Genomic DNA, 23,474 nt, shown 5'->3' on the forward strand with positions numbered 1-23,474 from the left:
TTCAATAGAGCATCTACAGCCTGTCTTGCACTCCCAAGAAGAACTATGTCCCTAACACATGATCAAGAATTACAAATTAATAGTGTGCCAGTTAAATGTGGGTTTCACAGTAAACACTAGAATTGCAGGACTGTCTTTCGCTTCAGCTGGACAGAGTAGATGCAGTTGTCAAATTTATGCTTTTCTCCAAGTTTACAAATTTTCCTTGATCGTGTTCTTGTATTTTATTGCCCTCCCATTATTGCACTACTGAATACATCTTTTAATATTTAGAAACAATTTTATTTTTGAACTGTATTTTTTCTTTCACTTAATATTGACTGGATACCTGCTGCTGTATGCCAGGTGTTGGTCTAGAGGCCAATGGTGGACTAGCAGATAAAGGACAGATCATCTCATGTAAAAACAGAAACTGCAGGATACATCATCACTCACTGATTTATTAACATGAATGAATTTATCTCTAGCTGGTCATCTGAATTGATGTTGGGTTACAATTGGTATACATCTTGATTTGATGGACAAGGGCAGGAGGAAAAGTTCTAGTGCTCACAAGCTCTGGAGGATAACACCATCCTGAAGGTGGCTAGAGCTATCATAAGACATCAGGGCCACCTGAGAAAGCAGAGATGGTAAAAGCAAAGAGGAGGGTCCAGAGGACCATGGCAGGATCCAAGCATACCTATTCTACTCTCTCTGAAGTTCTTCAAAGCCCTGCTTTTGAAAACCATTCTTGTCCTCTAAAAAAGCATGAAATGGTTTGTACCAACCGATACTTCAAAGACTAGTGGCACCTGATTGGTTTTTATGCTCCTACATCTATGTGACAGACCACACTGATAATAGGAACAATACAGCAAAATACAAATTTGATTTCAGCCAAACTCTTGACATTACGCTTCCTGGCTTTCTTATTGAGACAAGCTAGGAGAGGGTGGAAAACAAACGGAGTCCAAAATCTACCATATACTTATATCATGTTAGAGAGTTTTCATAAAAGGGATGTATAGCCATCTGGCTATTCCCTTTAGGTGTTTGTTTGCCAAACTAAGAAGAGAATAGTGAGGAGAAGAAGATAGAAAAAGCAGAAGTTTACATTAGATAATACCTTATAATTTTCTGTGGTCTGTGGTCACTAGCTTTCTTTCAACATTAAAGAGAGACAATATGGCACATAGATGCAAAGACTGTGGAGACAAACTGCCATGGTTCAAATCTTATTTTTGCCACTGATGAGTTACGTGAATGTCAACAACTCACTTAAGCTCTTTTGTGCCTCAGTTTCCTCCTCTTTAAAACAGTGGAAATAATCTTACCTATATCAAATGTTTGTGGGGATTAGTAAAGTAGATAAGATACAGATATAGTGTTAGTAGTTATTGTTAATAAAGGAGCCATGTGTTGTTCTAATAGTTAGTTATTAGAACACATGAAAAAGTGAAACTGATCATCATAAGCAGATTTCTCATGAGCTTCAAATGATACACAGAGTTTTTTTCAGCGGTACAAGTAAGTGGTAGATTTACATTTGTACCATGCATCTTCTAAGCCAGTTTCCAAATAGATTTTCTCTAGGGCTTACTTTATTTAAAAATTAAAGAGTAAATTTCAGTTAACCCAGTGTTAGCATGCAAAGGATGCCCCTACATGATTTTTTTTTCCATGTTGAAAAAGACTGTGTTACCAAATGAGAGGGCCAGAGATGGGGTGGAGATGGGAGTTAGCATGTTAACTAAGAGTGATAAACATTAATTGAGCCCTAGTAGTTGTGTGCATTTCACTTATTCTCATTTACTGCCCATACCTATCCTGAAAGGTTAAATATTATCTGTATTTGACAAATAAGAAACCTGACATTTAGTGAGGTTAATTAGTAACCCAAGGTCACACAACCAGAGAATGACATAATTGGGAGCTGAAGTCATGTTTATTTGATGGTGTAAAATAATGAGGAGACCTAGCATTTATTTAGTACCTTCTGCATGTTCTGTGTTAGGGGCTTCATAGCACTATCATCCATTGATGGTATAACAGCTGATGACGTAGGGAGTATTTATGTTATCATTCCATGGATGAGGAAATTGAGGTTTAGGGGGGTTGAATAACCTGGCCCAGGTCCCAGAGACAGGAAGTAGTAGGTAGAAGATTCAGAGTCTGTTCTTCACGTAACATGGAATTATAAAAAGTGATCATATTTTGATGATGGCTTTTGATTTTTCAAAAGCTACATCTTTGAGACAATAGTACATATTCTTATGATACATAAAACAAACTAAAACTAGATTTTATGTAAAGTGATTCTTTGTTGTTACAATATTGTTGGAAGCCTTGAAATAGCTGTATGTCAGTTTAAATGACAGAAATCAAAGGATGGCTTGCTCAAGATATAAAAATTAGTGTGGCTTATATTCAAGAGAGAAATCTCTCATTAAAAAGAAAGTTTACTGATTTATTGATATTTTAGAAAATAATATTTAAAATATATTTTATAAAAGTAAAAATGGAATAAGCCTATTATATACGCTTTGTGTTTTTTAAAAAAGCCTTTCTCAGGCCAACTATTTTGGTTATGGAATATTGTCTTAAGAAAAAGAATAAGGCTAAAAATCGATTGAAATATATAACCTTGGCTTTACCTTGAAATGTTTTCAAAGGGATATTTTAAGGCATTGAAAATGAATTATTTGACTTCTGAATAAGTTCTTTTTGCAATAACAGTTAAATAGGAAATTCTGAAATACAAGATGTGCAATTTTCCTGTTACAATGTGGTGGATAGAATAAATATCCTTCCCAAAGTTAAATGAAAATGCAAAATTAAATGGTAATACTTTTGTTGGCATTGCTTTCTAAAAAGGTACAGGGCAAGTAGTACTTCATATCACACATAATATTAGAAATCAAATTTTGAACTGAATTTCTCATTTTAAAGATGGCAACTGGTAATAAATGTGTTTCTGGAAAGTGTATTATTTCAGAGAGTGGCAGAATTGTTGACTATAAAAACTATTTCTATCTTGCTTTAATATAGGCCTAACATAAGAACAACTTTTTGTGCTCACATTAAACATTTTATTTAGACATTAAACAGAAGTTTTCTGATGTCGAGCCTTTACCAAAGCTGACTAAAAGCTTGTTTGCAGTTGTTTGCATGAGGCTTTCTTGTGCTATTGTCATAAAAGATTTCTTTCCAGTGTGCGAATTTCTGAACTGCAAATTTTTAGAAATGTGTCTTAGCTATAATTCACACTTGTAAGAAGTAAATGAATACAATCACTTTCCAGCAAGTAAAAAAGCACTTATAGCTGCTATTGAGCAGAAATACAGGGTATTTGTTGATGATGTTAAAACATCATTGTTACTTATTTTCTGGAGCTACAAGCTTAATTGACTATTTGTTACTATCAAAGGTCATGAATAATAGGATTGAACTTCAGACTAGTATATTAAGAATGTTCAGGGTAGAGATTAAATTTACTAATACGACTAGAAGCCACCTTAATTGTAAATTCTCAGTATTTAGTTTTCTAATGAGGAGTAAACAGAGTTAAAGCACCTTGGTGACTGCACTGAACTATGTCCATGTAATGTTCTGTAACATCTAAAGATTTGCCCCTGTAAGTAAATGCTATATAAAAGTATTCTTGTTGTTCAATGTTTGGATATTATTTTAGGCCGTCAGCCAAGATCAACATATTAAATTCTTAGAGTCCATTCTTTTCCAAAATAATCTACAGATTCAATATAATCCCAATCAAAGCTAAGCAAGTAATTTTTTGGATATCGACAAACTGATTCTAAAATTTATATGGAGAGGCAAAAATCCAGAATAGCCAACACAATATTGAAGCAGAACAAAGTTGAAAGACTGACACTGTGTAACCTCAAGACTTACTATAAAACTACAGTAATTAGGACAGTATGATATTGGCAAAAGAAAAACAAATAGTTCGATGGAAGAGAATACAGAGCCTAGAAATAGACTCACGTGAATATTGTCAACTGATCTCTTATGAAGGAGTAAAGGTAATGCAATGGAGCAAAGACAGTCTTTTCAAAAAATGGTATGGGAACCACTAGACAGTCACACACACAAAAAAGAATCTAGACACAGACCATACACCCTTTAAAAAATGAACTCAAAATAGATCACAGACCAAAATGTAAAACACAAAACTGTAAATCTAGAAAATAACATTGACAAAAACCTAAATGACCTTAGGTATGGCAATGACTTTTTAGATAAACACCAAATGTATGATAAACTGGACTTCATTAAAATTAAAAACTTCTGCTCTGTGAAAGCAAGTCAAGAGAATAAGACAAGCCACCGACTGGGAGAAAATATTTGCAAAAGTCACATTAGATGAAGGACTGTTACCAAAAATATAAAAAGAACTCTTAAAACTTTACAATAAGAAAACAACTGAATTGAAAAATGGACCAACGATCATAATAGACACCCCACCAAAACAGAAATACAGGTGGCAAATAAGCATACGAAAAGATACTCCACATCAAATGTCATCTGGGAATGCATATTAAATGCATATTAAAACAATGAGATATCACTATGCACCTACTAGAATGGCCAAAATTCAGAACACTGACAACACCAAAATACTGGCAAGATTGTGGAGCAACAGGAACTCTCATTCATTGCTGGTGGGAATGCAAAAAGGTATGGTCACTTTGGAAGACAATTTGGCAAATTCTTTGTCTTTTTTCCCAGGTTTATTGAGATATAATTGACATATAACATTGTGTCAACGTAAGGTGTACAGTGTGATGATTTGATATACATATACATTGCAAAATTATTGCCACAAGAAGGTTAGTTAACACATCCATCACCTCACGTAGTTACCATTATTTATTTTCATGGTGAGAACTTTTAAGATTTACTCTCTGGTAACTTTCATGTATACAATACAGTACTATTAATTATAGTCACCATGTTATACATTAGACCCTAGAATTTACTCATAACTGCTTACCTTATGTGAAACTATACTATTACTTTGTCTCCTGTGTTTTGGGATTTTCTTTCACTACTTCTCTGCTCCTTCTCCATGTAGCACTCCCGCAAAGTTTTGTTTTTACCTCTCTGCTCTTCTCTCACTCTGCACATTGTCCTTCAGACGTCTTACCACACTCACTCACAAATCCAAATATCATCTTGTTCCATATAATTCCCAGCCTCCCACCCAGAACTTCAGTTCAAGACTAACAAGTACCTGTTGGACATTTCCTCAGCCATGATAGCAAATAGTGAACATTTAAAATAAAAGACATAATGTGTCCTCCCCAAATATATTTTGACTTACTTCTCTGCTTCTGTTTATATTGAAATAATTTTCATATTGCCTGACTAGAAAACATTATTAATGAGAACTTTGATTCTTTATCCAAATTCCACATTCATCAAGTCTTGGTAATACATCACAGTACCTGGTAATTTACCCCTCCTTCTTAAGGGGGACAGTGACAGTGATAACTCAACCCATACTTCCTTCTCATGCTTTACTCAACCCCCGCCTCAGTTTCAAGCCATCTTGTTCACCACTAACAGGGTTATAAAGCTAAACCACTGCTCGGATCGTACTAGCATGCTATCAGAAAAGTATCAAAGGCTGGAAAATGTCTATGGATTGAAGTCTAAGCTTCTTGTTCTCGAATTTACATTCCTTCACCATCTGGCCTCACTTGCATCAAAGAAATGCCCTCAGGGGAAGGATTTCATCGAAGTGGACTGAGCAGAAGAACCACTGGACTGACTTGCCAACACCAAACTCACCACACATGTGGCTCTGGCAGAGGGCAGTAGAGCAGGGTGTGCCATGGGTTTCTCACCTAGCAGCCATGGTCCCCCAGAGGTTCCCATGTATAAAATTCAGGGGATGGGGAGGATGAAGAACTGGATGGAGAAAAATGACTTTTATGTTTTCGTGAATGCCTCACTGAAATGTGTCATTTCCTTCAAGTATGAATATGGGCAACCAACCTAATAGGTAAGAAGTACCTATGACCAGGTCACCAGTAAACATCCCAGGTATTTTTAAACCATGCAACAGTCATCACACATATTGAGATTATGAAATCACCCACTATATCTTGTTGCTCAGTGCATTAAGGAGCATATATGCTCCTACTTCACAGATGCATTTCATAGTTATTTTGACAGCACTATTTTAAAATTACTGGCTTCCTTTGCTATCTTTTTTAAAATTTTTATTTTATATTGGAGTATAGTTGATTTACAAAGTTGTGTTAGTTTCAGGTGTGCAGCAAAGTGAATCAGTTATACATATATATATATATATATATATATATATATATATATATATATATATATATATATTAATTCTTTTTCAGATTCTTTTCCCATATAGGTTATTACAGAGTACTGAGTAGAGTTCCCTGTGCTATACAGTAGGTCCTTATTGATCATCTACCTTATATATAGTAGTGTGTATATGTTAATCCCAGCCTCCTAATTTACCCCTCCCCTACCACCTTTCCCCTTTGATAACCATAAGTTTGTCTTTTAAGTCTGTGAGTCTGTTCCTGTTTTGTAAATAAGTTCATTTGTATCATTTTTTTAGATTCAACATACAAGTGATAGCATATGATATTTGTCTTTCTCTGACTTACTTCACTTAGTATGATAATCTCTAGATCAATCCATATCACTGCAAATGGCATTATTTCATTCATTTTTATGACTGAGTAATATTCCATTGTATATATGTACCATATCTTCTTTATCCATTCATCCACTGATGGACATTTAGGTTGTTTCCATGTCTTGGATATTGTAAATAGTGCTACAATGAACATTGGGGTGTGTGTATCTTTTTTTTTATAAATTTATTTATTTTTATTTATTTATTTTTGGCTGCATTGGGTCTTCGTTGCTGCACGCAGGCTTTCTCTAGTTGTGGCGAGTGGGGGCTACTCTTCGTTGTGGTGCACGGGCTTTCTCATTGTGGTGGCTTCTCTTGTTGTGGAGCACGGGCTCTAGGCGTGCGGGCTTCACTAGTTGTAGCACGTGGGCTCTGTAGTTGTGGTTCATGGGCTCTAGAGCGCAGGCTCAGTAGTTGTGGCGCACGGGCTTAGCTGCTCCATGGCTTGTGGGATCTTCCCGGACCAGGGCTCGAACCCAGGTCCCCTGCATTGGCAGGTGGATTCTTAACCACTGTGCCACCAGGGAAGGCCACATGTATCTTTCTGAAGTATGGTTTTCTCTGGATATATGCCCAGGAGTGGGATTGCTGGATCATATGATAGCTCTGTTTTTAGGGTTTTTTTAGATTTTTTTTTTTTGCTATCTTATATATTATTATTTATATACAAACAGTATTCTGAGTATATTTTTTTAGACTGCCAAAGGTATCTGTGTCAGAAAATAGGTTCAAAACTGCTACACTCTATACCGCATGGTCCAGAAGTAGGTAACTGATAACACATAAGAGTGGTTCTGGAGGTGGTTCTATAAATTTAAACCCATTAAATTTATCTGATTGTTGTTATTAAAATTTTATTTTTAAGGATATATTATGGCCCTGATATTCACAAGCTGGAGGGCCTTGAGCTGACTGGAGTGACATCCTCCTAAGAAATTTAGAACCGTCATGCCAGAGATACACCTCAGACATATGGCTTTTATATAGATTATTAAAGAGCAACTGGAAAAAATTATTAGAAAAATGATGTGCAAGTTATACCACATTATACAACCTTTAATTGGTACAAGTTAATTTTCATAATACTGCATTAGGAGTGAGTTGTCTCTGTCTTATGAACATGCATGTTTTATAGCTATCTCTAAATTTTATTTATGAATCGTATTATTGCAATCAAAATAAATTTAAGAATTGCTGTTACTAAAGTATAAGTTAACCACTTAGGACAAATTATCTTCATCTAACTTGCAGTCTTGTGCAAAACAAACTTCTTCCTGAAGAAAAGTAGAAATGTACTTGCATATTTCACTACTTCATCTAAACAGCTGGCCACAGCATTGCATTTCTACAGTTTGTTACATATCAATCCTGTAATAATGGATGGTAAAATGAGCTTTTCAAATTATAATTTTTATCCAGACCAGAGAGCTATCTGTGTGGTTATGCAGGAAAGAATCTTAACTTTCATCATGTCTCAAAGCATGATATCATTAACATTATTTCTATCATGACCTTAAGAAAAATAGACTTCACACATAGTGTATTTGCTTGCTTGCTTTTGCTTCTTTTTTTCATTGAGATAATGTTAGGTTTATAAAATTAGTTTCCATATTCTCATGTCTAGATCAACTTAATTTTTTTTCTGAAATGTGTTGGCAAAAAAAGGTAATTTTGATCTCAACATTTAACTGAGTTTTTAATCCCTTTTTCCTCTTTAAATTGTGTCACCTTCCTTAGGGCTTCTCAATATCATTATCATATTTACCTCGTTTTTCTTCCTCATCTCCCTATATCCAATTATCACCAAATGTACCTGTGGTGGGTACTCTCAGTCATCAATCAGGCATTATCTCCTCAGCTGGTGGGTTCCTGTGGAAAGGTAGCTTTTGGCTGTCAGTCTTCTCTCAGGGCTTCCTTAGCTGAAGAAAACTGCTTCACCCAAAATCATGCTTCCTTCCAAAGCTAACCAACTTCCAGTGAACAAACAACAGAGGGGTATAAAGACCTGACCCCCTTGCCCCAGCTCAGGATAATCCTGAAGGGTCAGCTCAGCTATAGCATTCCCCATGAGGTTGACTGAGCCCTTTGTTGGGGCTGCATCACAGCTCAACATTTACTTTCTCCAGTTCTATGTTATACCCTCTTCCCCCAACACACATACTTGTTGATACCAGTAGCACTTCCTAATAAACATCCTGAGTGCTAAATTCCCATGGAACCCAACCTGTGACAGAACCATTTTACCTTTTTATTTCTCTTGAAATTCTCTTCCTTTTTCTCACTGATCTAGTTCAATCTACCATTAACTTTCATTTTGAATGGTCACTCTTTAATTTTATTCCTTGCCAAGTGGGCTTTAAAATAAATATTGCTCCCACAGACACATGGATTTTGACTGGAGCTCACTGAAGGCATACATTTCCACTTCACCCTTTTCTTAAAACATTTCCCTACTCACCTATATGGCATTACACCCACTGAAGCATATACAGTTGGCTCTCTGTATCCATGGGTTCTACATCCGTGGGTTCTGCATCTGCGGATTCAACCGACCGTAAATCAAAAAAAAAAGTTTTAAATCCAGAAAGTTCCAAAAACCAAAACTTTTTGCCACAGGCCACAACTATTTACATAGCATTTACATTGTATTCACAACTATTTACATAGCATTTACATTGTGTTAGGTATTATAAGTAATCTAGAGGTGATTTAAAGTATATGGGAAGATGTGCGTAGGTTAGATGCAAGTACTATGCCATTTTATATAAGGCACTTGAGCATCCAAGGATTTTGATTTCCATGGGGGTTCTGGAACCAATCCGTTGCAGATACCGAGGGGCAACTGTACTGTGCTGAGCCCATATATCCTCCATAATGGTTCCCATACACACTCATGTCTTCCTGCATCTCTGATTGAAGGCATTGTTTGTCATGGGAACATACTTAGTCTGTTTATGTCAGAAACATCTGGGAGATAATATCTCAAGAGTGTTTCTCAAATAATGAGGCATGGATATAGTGAATACATACTCAGCTTCCTCACCCTACGAGGTGACAGTTCTACATAGGGATATTCTACATAGTCTCTAACAAGGTCCTCAGTGAGGTACCCCAGGTTTCAGTAGCAATCTGTTTGTAATTATATCCTTTACTGTCTTTCACTCTTCACTGTCTTAATTTCCCACTTCAGAGGGTTTCCTAAGATTACCTTCCAGATAAACAGATCCTTGTTTCAGAGTTTGCTTTCTGGGGAAACCAAAATAAGTTACTTATATTGATAAATGATGACCTAGGACAGGAGTCAACAGGCCTATGTGCCAAATCTGACCTGCCACCTATTTTTGTAAGTATTGGAACACAGCCACTCACATTCATTTAGGTACTCTCTGTGGCTGCTTTCACACTATAACAGTAGAGTTCAGTAGTTGCGTTAGAGACCAGATGACCCACAAGCATAAAATATTTACTATCTGGACCTTTACAGAAAAAAAAAAAAATTGTTACCTGATCTGAATTATTGCCAAAGGCCCCTAAATGATCACCCAGATCTAGCTGTCTTACTTCTCCCAGCCCATTTATTTTATATATTACCTATAGATTTCTCTTTCAGAAACTATTGACTCATACCTTTTGCCTCCTCCAAAATCTTCAATGGTTCCCAGTGCAATAAGAAGTAAAACAAAACTGCTCTACAAATTCTGCCTGTATTCTTAACTGTATGTCACTCTGCATTCGCTACCACACACACACTCCAGACGTACCCTTCTAGTCATTATTTACAGAAATTGTCTTCTCTGTAATTGTAATAGAAATTGTCTTATTCTACAGTAAGGTTGTTTCATCTGCTAAAATGCCATCCTTCACCCATATTGGCTCATCATTCAAGGTCCAGATAAAACCCAGTATCTCCTAAGAAGCCCTCTCAGCCCTCCGCTGTTGTGATTAATCTCTTTCCACCATGCTCCACAGCATCATGTTGAAATTTCCAGTCTATCGGAGTGTACTTTGTATTGACAAGATTTATGGATGTCTGTTTCCACCACCAGATATGAATTCCTGGGAGGCAGGAGCCATATCATATCTATCTTTGTATCCATTGCTAATACCTGAAATAATTAACAAACATAGATTAGAGTTCTTACCAATCTGAAAGGATGCCTGATCAAAGTCCTGAGACTCCCTGACACACTGTGTGTTAACTCCTTAGCTGTCACTGAATTATTGGGAGATGCAGGGGGCTCTGGGGGAGGGGACAGAGTAGTTAGAGGGCCAAGGGTTGTACTGTAGTAAAAGCCACTGTTACGATATTTTAACAAGCAGAGCATAATGCTTGAATGCCAGCCTTGTTTATGCTATGCTATGAAATATGCATGCATATGCTACTGCTATGCTTATCAAGGATTTCCTAATTATAGGCCCTCAGTAAATAACTGTTGTATACTTAAGAACGGAACTGAAAATTAGCACTTTTTTTTAAAGACTGCACACACACACACACACACACACACACACACACACACACACACACACACAAGCTAATGCATATCTTTGACCAGCATGAATAGGGAAAATTTCACATATGTGTGAAATTTTTATATTGTAATTTTCCTCATATTATTTCAGATTAGCTAACAGCTGTTCAAAAAGAATTACACTTACGGTGTTTAAAAACATGTACAAGTCTTCCAATAGTAACATCAATAAAAATGGAATTAGCCCTTCCTTGACTAGCTCTCTTTTTCCAGAGCATAATGGCAACATTAATTCAACTCTGAGGGAAAACTCTGGGCACAGCTATCATAAACATGTTTTGCAAATGTTTTTCAAAATGATGAAGCCTGTAAAACCTCTTATGTAACCACCAGCATTTATCCTAATCCACCCTCACTTTGCGTTGGGCCCTGATTCGCCTTTAGTTCCCTAAATTCCTTCGAAAATCTTTCATACAATTATGTTAAAAGAGCACATATTTGCTTACTGTAAATATGTCTTGAAATGTATAGCCTCACAATTGCTGGTAAGACCAATACAAACAAGGTTATACAAAGGAAAAGCATATCAAATCCACTTATTTAATTCCTCTATTTATTTCAATAACTCCTAGCCCAGGAGTTTCTTTCAAGGTTGTCATAAACACTCCTAATTCAACAATGTTCCACAGTTCACGATGCCTCTTATGTTTCTTCTCCTAAGTAGCAGACCTTGCTGCCTTATGTACAGTAGGATACTGAAGTTCGTTCACTATGTTTTGTCTAAAAATAATCATGCCAATTCTGAGGGACCTGTTGCTCATTACAAAAGAATAGTTAAATTGCACAGCTGTCATTTGATGATCAAGATTAAAATTGAAATATAGGTTAATTTTTTGTTTCTCCTTATAAAATATTCCTTCATTTTATTTTATTTTATTTTTAATTAAAACATTGGATAAAATATCTCTTTGTAATTTAAAAAATACATTGTACTATTTACTAAGTAAAAAATCTTCTGAGGCAGAAAACCAAATGAAAGAGCAGTTTCCCTGGAGTCACTTGATGAACCCTGAGTTTTGAGTTTTGCTTTTTAAAAATTTTTTTTTTTATTGAAGGATAGTTGACTTACAATATTGTGTTAGTTTCAGGTGTACAGCACAGCAATTCAGTTTTATATATATATATTGTGTTTTAAATTTTTATTTATTTATTTTGGCCACACCTTGCGGCATGTGGGATCTTAGTTCCCCAACCAGGGATCAAACCCATGTCACCTGCGTTGGAAGCACAGAGTCTTAACAACTGGACTGCCAGGGAAGTCCCCTATATTGTTTTTTAGATTCTTTTCCATTATAGGTTATTACCAGATATTGTAATAATTGCATCTATATTCATCAAAGATATTGGCCTGTAATTTTCTCTTTTGGTAGTGTCTTTGTCTGATTTTGGTATCAGGGTGGTGGTGGCTTCATGGAATGACTTTGGCAGTGTTCCCTACTCTTCAGTCTTTTGGAAGAGTTTGAGAAGGATTGGTATAAGTTCTTCTTTGTATGTTTGGTAGGATTCCACAGTGAAGCCATCTAGTCCTGGACTTTTGTTTGCAGGGAGGTTTTTTTTTTTTCCCCAGACAGATTTTATTTCACTTCTAGTGACCTGTCTGTTCAAATTATCTGTTTCTTCTTGACTAAATTTTGGCAGGTTGTATGTTCCTAGAAACTCGTTCATTTCCTGTAGGTTGTCCATTTTGTTGGCATATAATTATTCATAGTATTCTCTTATGATTTTTTTGTATGTCTGTGGTATTGGTTGTTCTTTCTCCTTTTTTCATTTCTTATTTTGTTTATTTGGGTCCTCTCTTCTTTTTGGTGAGCCTGGCCAGAGGTGTGTTGATTTTGTTTATTCTTTCAAAAAACCAGCTCTTAGTTTTATTGATTTTTTTTTCCATTTTTAAATCTCTTTTATTTATATCCTCTTTGATCTTTATTATTTCCTTCCTTCTGCTGATTTTAGGTTTAGTTTGTTCTTCTTTTTCTAATTCTTTTAGGTGGTAGGTTAGGTTGCTTACTTGAGATTTTTCTTGTTTTCTGAGGAAGGCCTGTATTGCTATGAACTTCCATCTTAGGACTGCTTATGCTGCATCCCATAGATTTTGTTTTGTTGTGTTTTCATTGTCATTTGTCTTGAGGTGTTTTTTGATTTCCTCTTTGACCAATTGGTTTTTTTTTAGTAGCATGTTGTTTAGTCTCCATGTAATTGTTTTCTTCTTGTTTCTCTTTCTGTGGTCAATTTCTAGTTTAATACTGCTGTGGTCAGAAAAGTTGCCTGAAATAATTTCTATCCTCTTAAATTTGTTGAGGCTTGTTTTGTGTCCTGGTAGGTGGTGTCTCCCAGAGAATGCTCCATATGCACTTGAAAAGAATGTGTATTCTGTTTTGGGGGGGATATACTGTCCTGTAGATATCAATTAAGTCTACCTGTTCTGTTGTGTCATTTAGGATCTCTGTTGCCTCATTGATTTTCTGTCTTGAAGGTCTGTCCATTGATGTCACTGGGGTCTTAAAGTCTCCTACTATTACTGTATTCCCATAAATTTCTCCCTTTATGTTTGTTAGTATTTGTTTTATATATTTAGGTGCTCCTATATTGGATGCATATATGTTAATCAGTGTAATATCCTCTGCTTGTATTGATACTTTTATCATTATATAGTGTCCTTCTTCGTCTTTCTTTATGGCCTTTATTTTGAAGTCTGTTTTGTCAGATATTAGTATTGCTACCCCTGCTTTCTTGTCATTTCCACTTGCATTAAATATCTTTCTTCATCCTCTCGCTTTCAATCTATGTGTGTCTTTCACAGTAAAGTGGATCTTCTGTAGGCAGCCTATTGTAGGTTCTTGTTTTATTATCCAATCTGCCACTCTGTGTCTTTTGATCGGAGCATTTAGTCCATTGACATTTAAAGTAATTATTGATAAGTATGTATTTACTGCCATTTTAAACTTTGTTTTCCAGTTGATTTTGTGTTTCTTCTTTGTTCCTTTCTTCTTTTTGTTTTTCCTTTTGTGGTTTGATGGTTTTCTTTTGTACTATTCTTGAATTCCTTTCTTTTTGATTTTTGCCTCTTTGTTGTATGTTTTTGATTTGAGGTTACCCTGGTTTTCAAGTATGTTGACCCATTACTATGTCTACTTGTTTTAGACTGGTAGTCATATAACCTCAAGCACATTCTAAAAGATCTACATTTTCTTAGTCTCCTCCCCTGCATTTTGTGATTTTGCTGTCCTATTTTACATCTTCATGTTTATCTTTTTGCTGTTCATTGTAGGTATAATCACTTTCACCGAATTGTTTTTATTGTTTTCTTAATATATGTGCTGGCTTATTTAAGTGATCTTCAGTCCTTTTATATATTTGCCTTTACTATTGTGATTTTCCCTTTCCTATAGATTCTTGCTTCTTTTCCATTTAGAGAAGACCTTTCAATATTCTTTTAGGATAGGTTTAGTATTGCTGTATTCTTTTAGTTTTTGCTTATCTGAGAAATTCTTAGTTTCTCCTTCTATTCTAAATGATAATCTTGCTGGGCAGAATTTTCTGGGTTACAGTTTTTTGTCTTTCAGGAATTTGAATATGTCCTGCCACTCCCTTCCAGGCTGCAGAGTTTCTGTAGAGAAATCAGCTGATAGCCGTAAGGGGTTCCCTCGTAACTGACTCTTTTTCTCTTGCCATCTTCAGAATCCTCTCTTTATCTTTAACTTTTGCCATTTTAATTATGATATGTCTTGGTGTGGGTCTGTTCAGGTTCATATTGTTTGGGACCCTCTGTGCTTCTCATACCTGGGTATCTGTTTCCTTTTTAGGTTTGGGAAGTTTTCAGCCATAATTTCTTCAAGTACATTTTTGATCCCCTTTTCTCTTTCTACTCCTTCTGGGATCCCTATTATGTGTAGATTGGCACACTTAATATTATTCCATAGGTGTTGTATGTTGCTTTCCTTTTTTTTCTTTTTTCTTTTTTTTTAAGTCTTTCTGTCTTCTCTTCTGATTGGGTGATTTTCATTATTCTATCTTCCAGATGAGTTATCCATTCTTCTTCATTATTTAGTTTGCTATTCATTGCCTTTAGCTAGGTTTTTATCTCAGCAATTGAGTTGTCTAATTTTGATTGGCTCCTCTTTATAGCTTCTAGTTCCTTGTTCCAGTGATCTGCATTTCCATTGATAATCTTTTCTAATTCCTTAGCATTTTTATTACCTCCATTTTGAACTCAGCATGTGGTAGACTGGAGAGGTCTATTTGATTTTTTGTTCTTTCAGGGTATTTCTCTTAGTCTTTTAATTGGGAATAGTTACTCTGCTTTTTAATTTAACTTAGATTTCTTTGACTCTATGAAGTGAGGAGAAATATTTATCTACTGTGGTCTTTTTTTTTTTTTGGCCGCACCACACGCAGCTTACGGGATCTCAGTTCCCCCACCAGGGATTGAACCCGGGCCACAGCAGTGAAAGTGTTGAATCCTAACCACTAAACCACCAGGGAACTCCCTACTGTGGTCTTGAAGGGCTGCTTTTATGTGGGAGCATCCCTATGTAGACTGTGTGAGTCTGAAATATTTGGTGTGAGGACTGTTTTTGGTATGGATGCCTCCCATGTCTTTCCTTATCATGTGCTGGCCATTGTCCCCTTGATAGGGGGTGTGTTTATTGTTGTGGTTATCAGAACCTGCACTGGATATTTGGTGGAGCCTCCTCTTTGCTCTGTGGTTGTCACAGCCCTGTTGGGGACAGGATCTGCTCCCCAGTTCTTGAAGTAGAAGCCCCAGATCCAGTTCTAAGCTACAGTTGAAGTAAGCAGGACTGGAGCACTCCCACTGAGAAAGGAGCTGCCGCATATTCCTCCACAGGAGCTGTCCACAGGGACGTGTGACTCTGTGATATCACCTGCCACCTGGTGTGTGCACCCACAAAGTCCACTGTTGCTGTGGGAGTGCTGGTAATTGGCTCTGACGTCCTCAGGTATGTGTACACTCCCAAAGTCTGCTGGCGGGAAAACACACTGAAACCACGCCCCTGAACCCACCAGGGGAGCACTGGTAGTCGGCTCATATTTCAGCCCCACTTCCTTCCACATGTGCACTCCCAAAACCCGCTTCTGTCAGAGCCATGCCCTGGTGTGAGAATGCTGACAGTGAGACTGCTGTGGTGGATCCATGCCCCTCCCTTCACGCGTTGATAATTGGGCTTCTGTGACAGACCCATGCTGTGTCCTCTTGTACCCTCAGTTTCAGCCCAGACCACACTCCCATCCCTTCAGTCTGTCTCCATGCAGCCAAACTGAGTCCTCTCCCCAGGTTTGTCCAATGAAACCTGAGTTTCAGCACCCAGCTACTTTGAACACGAACAGGCTTCCAATGAAGCCTGAGTTTCAGCACCCAGGCATGTGTTTTGGTCTGGGAAGTGTGGCAATGTGGCAAGGACTGTCTGTACTGGCCTCTTTGTACACTGCCTGGCCAGAAGCCACCTCTCACACTGTCCTCTTAAGCCTCTGAAGCTTCCTAACTATCCCTGCAGACCTCCCAGCCAGTGAAGGAGGTTCCCAGGGTGAGGGGACCTTTCCTCTTTCACAGCTCCTTCCCAGGGGCACAGGTCCCATCCCAATTCTTTCTTTTTTTATTTTGTCCTACCCAGTTACATGGGGATCTTTCTTGCAGCTTTGGTTGTATGAAATCCTCTGCCAGCTTTCAGTAAGTATTCTGTAAGAATTGTTCAACGCGTAGATATATTTTTGATGTATTTGTAGGAGGAGGTGAGATTCATGCCCTTCTACTTCACCATCTTGATCTCCTCCCAAAACATGGGTTAATTTAATTAATTTTATATCCCAGATTATATGCAAAATGGTGAAATATACTACTTCATTGAAATATTTGGAATAGGTTTACTATAATCTATGATGAATTCTTAATGGACTTTGTAAAGCAAAATTCTTAAAAGTGATGGGAAGATTTCAGAAGATGCTAATGACTGTTGCTGTGGTGACGTTTGACGTCAAGCACACTTGAAGCTGAGGAATGAGCCAGTGGACTCTTCCATCACAGTATGTTTTGTTGCAGTGGCAGTGAATCATGGAGTCAAGCAGAGCTCCAACTTTATGTCAAGTTTATGCCTTTTAAGAATTTCCTTTCTACTTGCTAATAGTATTTAGATTCAGTCTGCTATCTTTGCACTTCTTTCTTTGCTCTGGTTCTCTACACCTTTTTTTTTTTCTTTTTTTTTTTTATATATTTGGGGTTCCAACTTGTGAGAGAAGATAGTGTGTTTTGTTTTGTTTATGTTTTATTTATTTATTTATTTATTTATGGCTGTGTTGGGTCTTCGCTTCTGTGCGAGGGCTTCCCCCAGCTGTGGCAAGTGGGGGCCACTCTTCATCGCGGTGCGCGGGCCTCTCACTATCGCGGCCTCTCTTGTTGCGGAGCACAGGCTCCAGACACGCAGGCTCAGTAATTGTGGCTCACGGGCCCAGTGGCTCCGCGGCATGTGGGATCCTCCCAGACCAGGGCGCGAACCCGTGTCCCCTGCATTGGCAGGCAGACTCTCAACCACTGCGCCACCAGGGAAGCTCTCTCTACACCTTTTATACCAGGTGTGGACTCTGCCGTCAAACAATCTTTGGTTCTCCCATTCTTACCCAGTTCAGTTCCTCAGTTCTCTGGTATCTTCCTGCTCATCCTGCTCAATACGCCATGTAACTTTGTTCCGAATCACCCATATCTTCCCACTTAAGCTTGAATTGCTATTTCCTCAAACATTTCCTCAGTCATCTCCAAAATTTAATCTGTTTTCTACCCTTCCAGACTCAAAAGAAGGCAAACAGGATATGGAAGGACCTTCATAGATAATTTCAGACCATTATTCTTCCACTGTCATTCATCAAAGATTTTAGAAATTCATAACCTGAGATTATCCCTTTATCATGTGTTTACTTCTCTATCACTCATTTTTTTTTAAAACACAAAATCCAAGCCCAGAATCAAGGTTTTCCTTGACTTGTCTCTTGCCATCATCCTTGGAAATTCAAGATAATGTAGTAATAAAAATTTCTGACAGTCGCCTTGATAATTAACATGGATCTCATGGCCAGCTATTCTAAAACTGCCCTTAAATCTCTTACTTATTTGATCTGTTTCGTTGATACCATGGAACTTATCTAGTCTAGGCTGACCTTACCCTCCCATTGATTTTTTCATAATTCCTACAAAATGGTAAGGAAGTCACAAATAGGGGTTAGCCCTAAAATTTGGGTTGCTCTAACTGCCCTTTTTACTCCTGCTTAGCTGTATTTTATCAATCTTATATTGCCCTAACATGGCATTTTCCAAAGGGCTCTTCACATCTTTCCCTAAGCCCTTTAGTTCCCAAGTTTCATCTCTTCTCATCATGTTGAAGAAATCGTTTTGCTACCTATTTTCTGTAGTAATTACAGATATGCAAGATTTTGTATGTGAATGTTTACCTGGCCTCAACTCTGGACAGTTGGTTTAAAGAATCATAAGTTCCCTTCATACACACATACGTTTCCACAGACTAGACCTGATCTCTCTCAGCATGGGTTGCATTAACCCCCAAGCTGGTGGACCTCTGAGAAACTCTGAAAACCTTGAGGAAATATTTATACTCATATTTGTATCCTCAATCCAGTTTATGTCCTTTGAATTATTTAACTTATATGAAAGTAAAACAAACTTGGTTTAAGTAATCATTTTGAGAGTCTTTATAACTGGATTAGTGTTTGTAGGCTGGCCTGGCATACAAGTCCTACCAAATATTTATTTATTTATTTATTTGTTTGTTTGTTTGTTTGTTTGTTTGCCTCTGCCCCTATTTGTCCGTATCTATCCTCACCACTCTTGTCCATGACTTTGTGACTTCATGGCTAGACTACTGAAAACATCTACCACATCGATTCCATAAACTCAGAATAGTTTCTCTCTAATGTTAGACTGCTATATTAACTTTTTGGAAAACTATGTTATACTTCCACATAAAAATTTCCCATGACTCCTCACTACTCGTTGAATGATGCAAAAAATCACTGACACAAGCCTACCTTTACAGCCCCAACTCCCCAAGTTTCCCAAAGGCTCAAGTGTCCCAGTTAATTTGGAAAACTCCATATTCTGAGAATTTGCTTTGTCGTCCACCTTCCCTGAATTTATAGCCACATCCAAGTTTACGTATAAATGTACTACTCATTCTCTAAGTCTCAGTTATGATGGTAGCTTTTTTAGATAGTCTTTCCCTAATAGTCTAACTAAAAGAGATTCATCATCTTATGGATTCTTAACATTTATCACTTATATGGCACTTGCCTTTCTCTAGGGAGCTTCAACAGAACAGTACTCTAAAGGACTCTTGGCCACTTATTCTGGTGCATAAAAACAATATTTGGACTTTAACAAATATTCAGGCAAGTGGGGATGAAGAGACAGCACTCACCCGGAATTGCTGCTAGATGTGTGTTTCTCACATTACAAGTTTGCCTCTATTAACTTTGACCAGCCTTTGATCTCAGTCCCTAAGGCTCTTTCAAGATTATATGTTTGTTTATTGCATTACTCACCTAACCAACTTGCTTTCCTCTGAAGCCATCACTGCTTTAATCCAAAGGAAACATGGACATTTTAAGATCTCTTGAAGCTTGTTGGAGAAGTAGATTTATACAAAGACGTTTTGGTAACACTGATATACCTACTTAAGACCAGCTGTAATATTGCCTGGCCGGAAGAAACTCGGTAGAGTTTGGCACTTGAACTCTCTATTTAGAAATATAGTAATATAGTTTACTGGAGCATGAGCATCCCTGAGAAGCATTTGTTATATTTCTTTAGTTAACATAAGATAAAAAAATTGCATTACTATTGGAATATTCTAAGTCAGCTCAACCATTGATGCCTGGGGGAAAAGTAACCTGTGAAACTGAGGCTGAGAGAGGGCAAGTAAATTGTTTCAAATTATATAACTAGTATTTGACTCCAAGGTCAGTGCTTTGAAATCTTTGTGATAAATCAAATACAGCATAGTATCCTTTTTTATATGGTGTTTTCTTTTTACTCTGATGAATTAGTAATAATAACAGCAGCAACAGCAATAATAACATTGAATTAGCATTTATCATGGTCCAGACACTGGCTTAAGTGCATTAAGTATATCATCACATGTTCTTCATTGAACAATCCCTGTCCCCATATGAGAAAACTGACTTGTCCCAGGGATAGTAAGTGATGGTGCTCGGGTATGAACCTTTTCCTGCTTCTGTTCTGCTTTACTGTCTGCCAAGCAAAAGGAAACATCCTGCTGTTAGCTTTTATGAAGTTAATATTCTCCTTGTTTGCTCTCTCATTACATTATAAACTTGACCCAAATTTAAAAGGAGAACAGTTACATTACTAATATTTCAACTTTATTAGGTTTCACATATTAGGTTTAACTATCTTCAAAATAAATTGCTTTGTTCTCTCATAAGGTCAAGATTAATGATCTGTTAATTTGAAAATTATTATTTTATCTGCTTTTGTTGAGCAAAATGTTATACGTACTGTGGAATGTTATTTTAAGTATGTTGTTTTTTTGCACATAATTACTGTTAATTAAACAATTTACCTTTAACCAAAATTCATGAGTATATTTGCCTGTATGCAGTTTCATCCAACTAGAGTAGTACAGGAAACACTGAACATGAGCGCCATACTCAAATTTTGCTTCAGTGTGTGCGTTTCATTTTAAAGAAAAAATTTACGGTGTCATGAAATTCACCATGCGATGATATTGCCCTGTGTTTAAAATTAAGCATATAGTTAAATGTAGTCAGATAACATAAAGAAAACATGTTTCTCTCGAAGAGGAAAAACAGAAAATGTTATTAAATAGGTACACTAAAAGGGGTTTTTGAAAACTCCAAACAACATTTCCTTCCTCACCAAATATCTTTTTTCATAGTCACACTCTTGAGTTTCTTCGTATTCTTCTTCCTAATTGCAGGATGCACATCACTCAGTTTGCCATCTTCAGTTCTTAGTTCCTTCTTTCCCTAGAGAGAATATGGAGAATCATTGCCTACCTTTATTGCCCCTGGATTAACCTATCATAATTATATAGTTTAGTTTCTTGAAAGTGCTTAAAGTTCAATATGTCTGACTTTTTTTTTAATCTCCCATCTGTGCAGCAAAATCTTGGCAATTGCTGTTTTCTCAGACACAATTTCTGACTCCCAACATTTGTCCTCATTATACATTTTGGCATGTCTAGTGCCAAACACAGACTCCGGCACATAGAAGGACTCACCAACATTAATTGAATAAAAGAATAAATAATAAATGAATGAATGAATAGTTGATTTTCAGCATTTTAGCACTGCATTCAGAAATTTCTGCCCCCTGGACTGATCTTTGTTATACAGTTTTCTAATTGGACTGTGGCCCCAAAGGATCCTCCAACACCTATAAGATAAACCCTTTCTACAATTTCCCAGTGACTTTGGCATTGATCTCCCCCACCCCGCCACTGTCCTATTTTATCTTCACCATAATATCTTAGGAGATTTTACTTTTCCTCCACTCCAGATTCTTGTTTTCCCTCTTATATCTATGCAAACTATATTTTTGAGGATAGCACATAAATCATTTAAAACGCTGGTTTAATCCAACTGAGAGCAGGAGACAAGAACAATTTAATCTATTTTTATTAAAGTGTGCTATTATTTTTTTTAAGGAGAAACTCTGTCTTCAAGTCTCACTTCTAGACCACTCACAGGATGTCCAGTCTCTGCAGACATGAGTGTATGTATTCTTTCCTGCAAATATATCTTAACTGATACATAATTTATATCCAGTATGTATCCAGAGGTACTCAAATGAAGTTCTTCCTCCTTGATATTTTTTTATATTTTGTGTTATCTAATTCCATACTAAGCAAAGAAACTGTCAAAGAATTTATGGCAAGAAGCCAGTAAGCCTCCTCCATTTAAGTAATTGTTATTCAACATACTGAAGCACTCAGAAACATGCATATTTGTTAAGCCCAGCTAAGCTGCTGAGCTGAAATATGTTAAATCTTGGATAATAGAGAATGAAGCATATAAATTTGGTCATAAAAAGTGCTTTGTTCACTTTCCAGTTTTCTTCAAGTCTAAGTCTACAACGGACTATCTGAATGTCTCAGATTACTGAATAATGATCCCTTTCCTTTAACGAACATGGAATTTGCCAGAGGGAGCGGAGCATGTTGCTAAAAAGGGTAGAAGGTGTAACAGCTGGACAACATAACTATAAAAAATTATCTTGCTCTACTGAAGACTTTTTTGTTACCCTGCTGTTTATCCATGGAGAGCTTTCCTGTTTCTTTAAGGCCCTGGAGCTGGTTAGGCAGGCTATCCTTTGTTTCACTTATCTTTGCTGGTCTTTTCCTTTCAAGCAATGTCACTTTTCTCTGAAGGTTTCCATTTTTCTAATCTTAATGAAATCAGAGCATAGTTATAAAAACCTTCTCAACCCTAAGGTAGGATACAGTATAAAAGCATAATACAAATTTCACTATTGCACTTATCTTTCCATTTATTGCCAATATACGTAAGTAATCAATATATAACAACAAATGAGAAAAAAGCGTCCTAAGGCTTAATTCCATGTAAGGAAATTCTCCAGAAAACTAGAAAAAAAAGTCAAGCATATCAACCAGACAAGTATCATGACAATGAAACTAAATGGATATGATTTTAATTCACTACTGTGAGAAGCATTAAACAAATCAAATTTTAAAGATGGCAACTTTGTTTTCAAATGCACTGAAGTTTATGTGTCAAGAAAATCAGTCACTCCTGCAAGAATATTAAGTATGTTAAATCCTTTGTAAGACAAACTGAGGGTTTGTGTGTGTTTATGTTTTATATATGTACTATATTTTATCACAAATTAATTACATTTTACACATTAATTATACATTATATAGCACATATTATATATGATGTGCTGCTATATACATATTCCATATTATAATTTTATATTATATACTAAAACACATTGGCAGTGGATCATAGTTGAAATTCATACTGTGTCTAATCAAAACCCCAAGACTCTCAGCTGGCTATGGGGCAAACAAAGAGTTACTCTCAAAGACTGTCAGAATATTGCTATTTTTATTCCATCCTACTCAAGTATAAATATAATTTTAGAATATAATTTTCTCTTGGCAAAAAAGGACTCCAGGTACATTTTATCATCTTTGTTCACTGATTACTTTCATTCTCAGAGAAGTATTTGGGTT

The 23,474-nt window shown here is 36.6% G+C and overlaps 1 protein-coding gene and 2 long non-coding RNA genes across 3 annotated transcripts in view; 2 read left to right on the plus strand and 1 right to left on the minus strand.

The window, feature by feature from the left end:
* Positions 1–23,474, plus strand: part of LOC309652666 — an 857,026-nt gene that overhangs the window by 734,741 nt on the left and 98,811 nt on the right. The window lies entirely within an intron of this gene.
* Positions 1–23,474, plus strand: part of LOC309652562 (melanoma-associated antigen B16-like) — a 44,684-nt gene that overhangs the window by 7,067 nt on the left and 14,143 nt on the right.
* Positions 3,635–16,521, minus strand: LOC309652667. Its single transcript, XR_014258869.1, has 2 exons — positions 11,200–16,521; positions 3,635–11,165 (listed from the first exon to the last, which is right to left on the minus strand). It is a non-coding gene; the product is annotated as an uncharacterized lncRNA (long non-coding RNA).

Source organism: Balaenoptera physalus, assembly GCF_965194825.1.
Source record: "Balaenoptera physalus genome assembly, chromosome: X".
Lineage (NCBI taxonomy): Eukaryota > Metazoa > Chordata > Mammalia > Artiodactyla > Balaenopteridae > Balaenoptera > Balaenoptera physalus.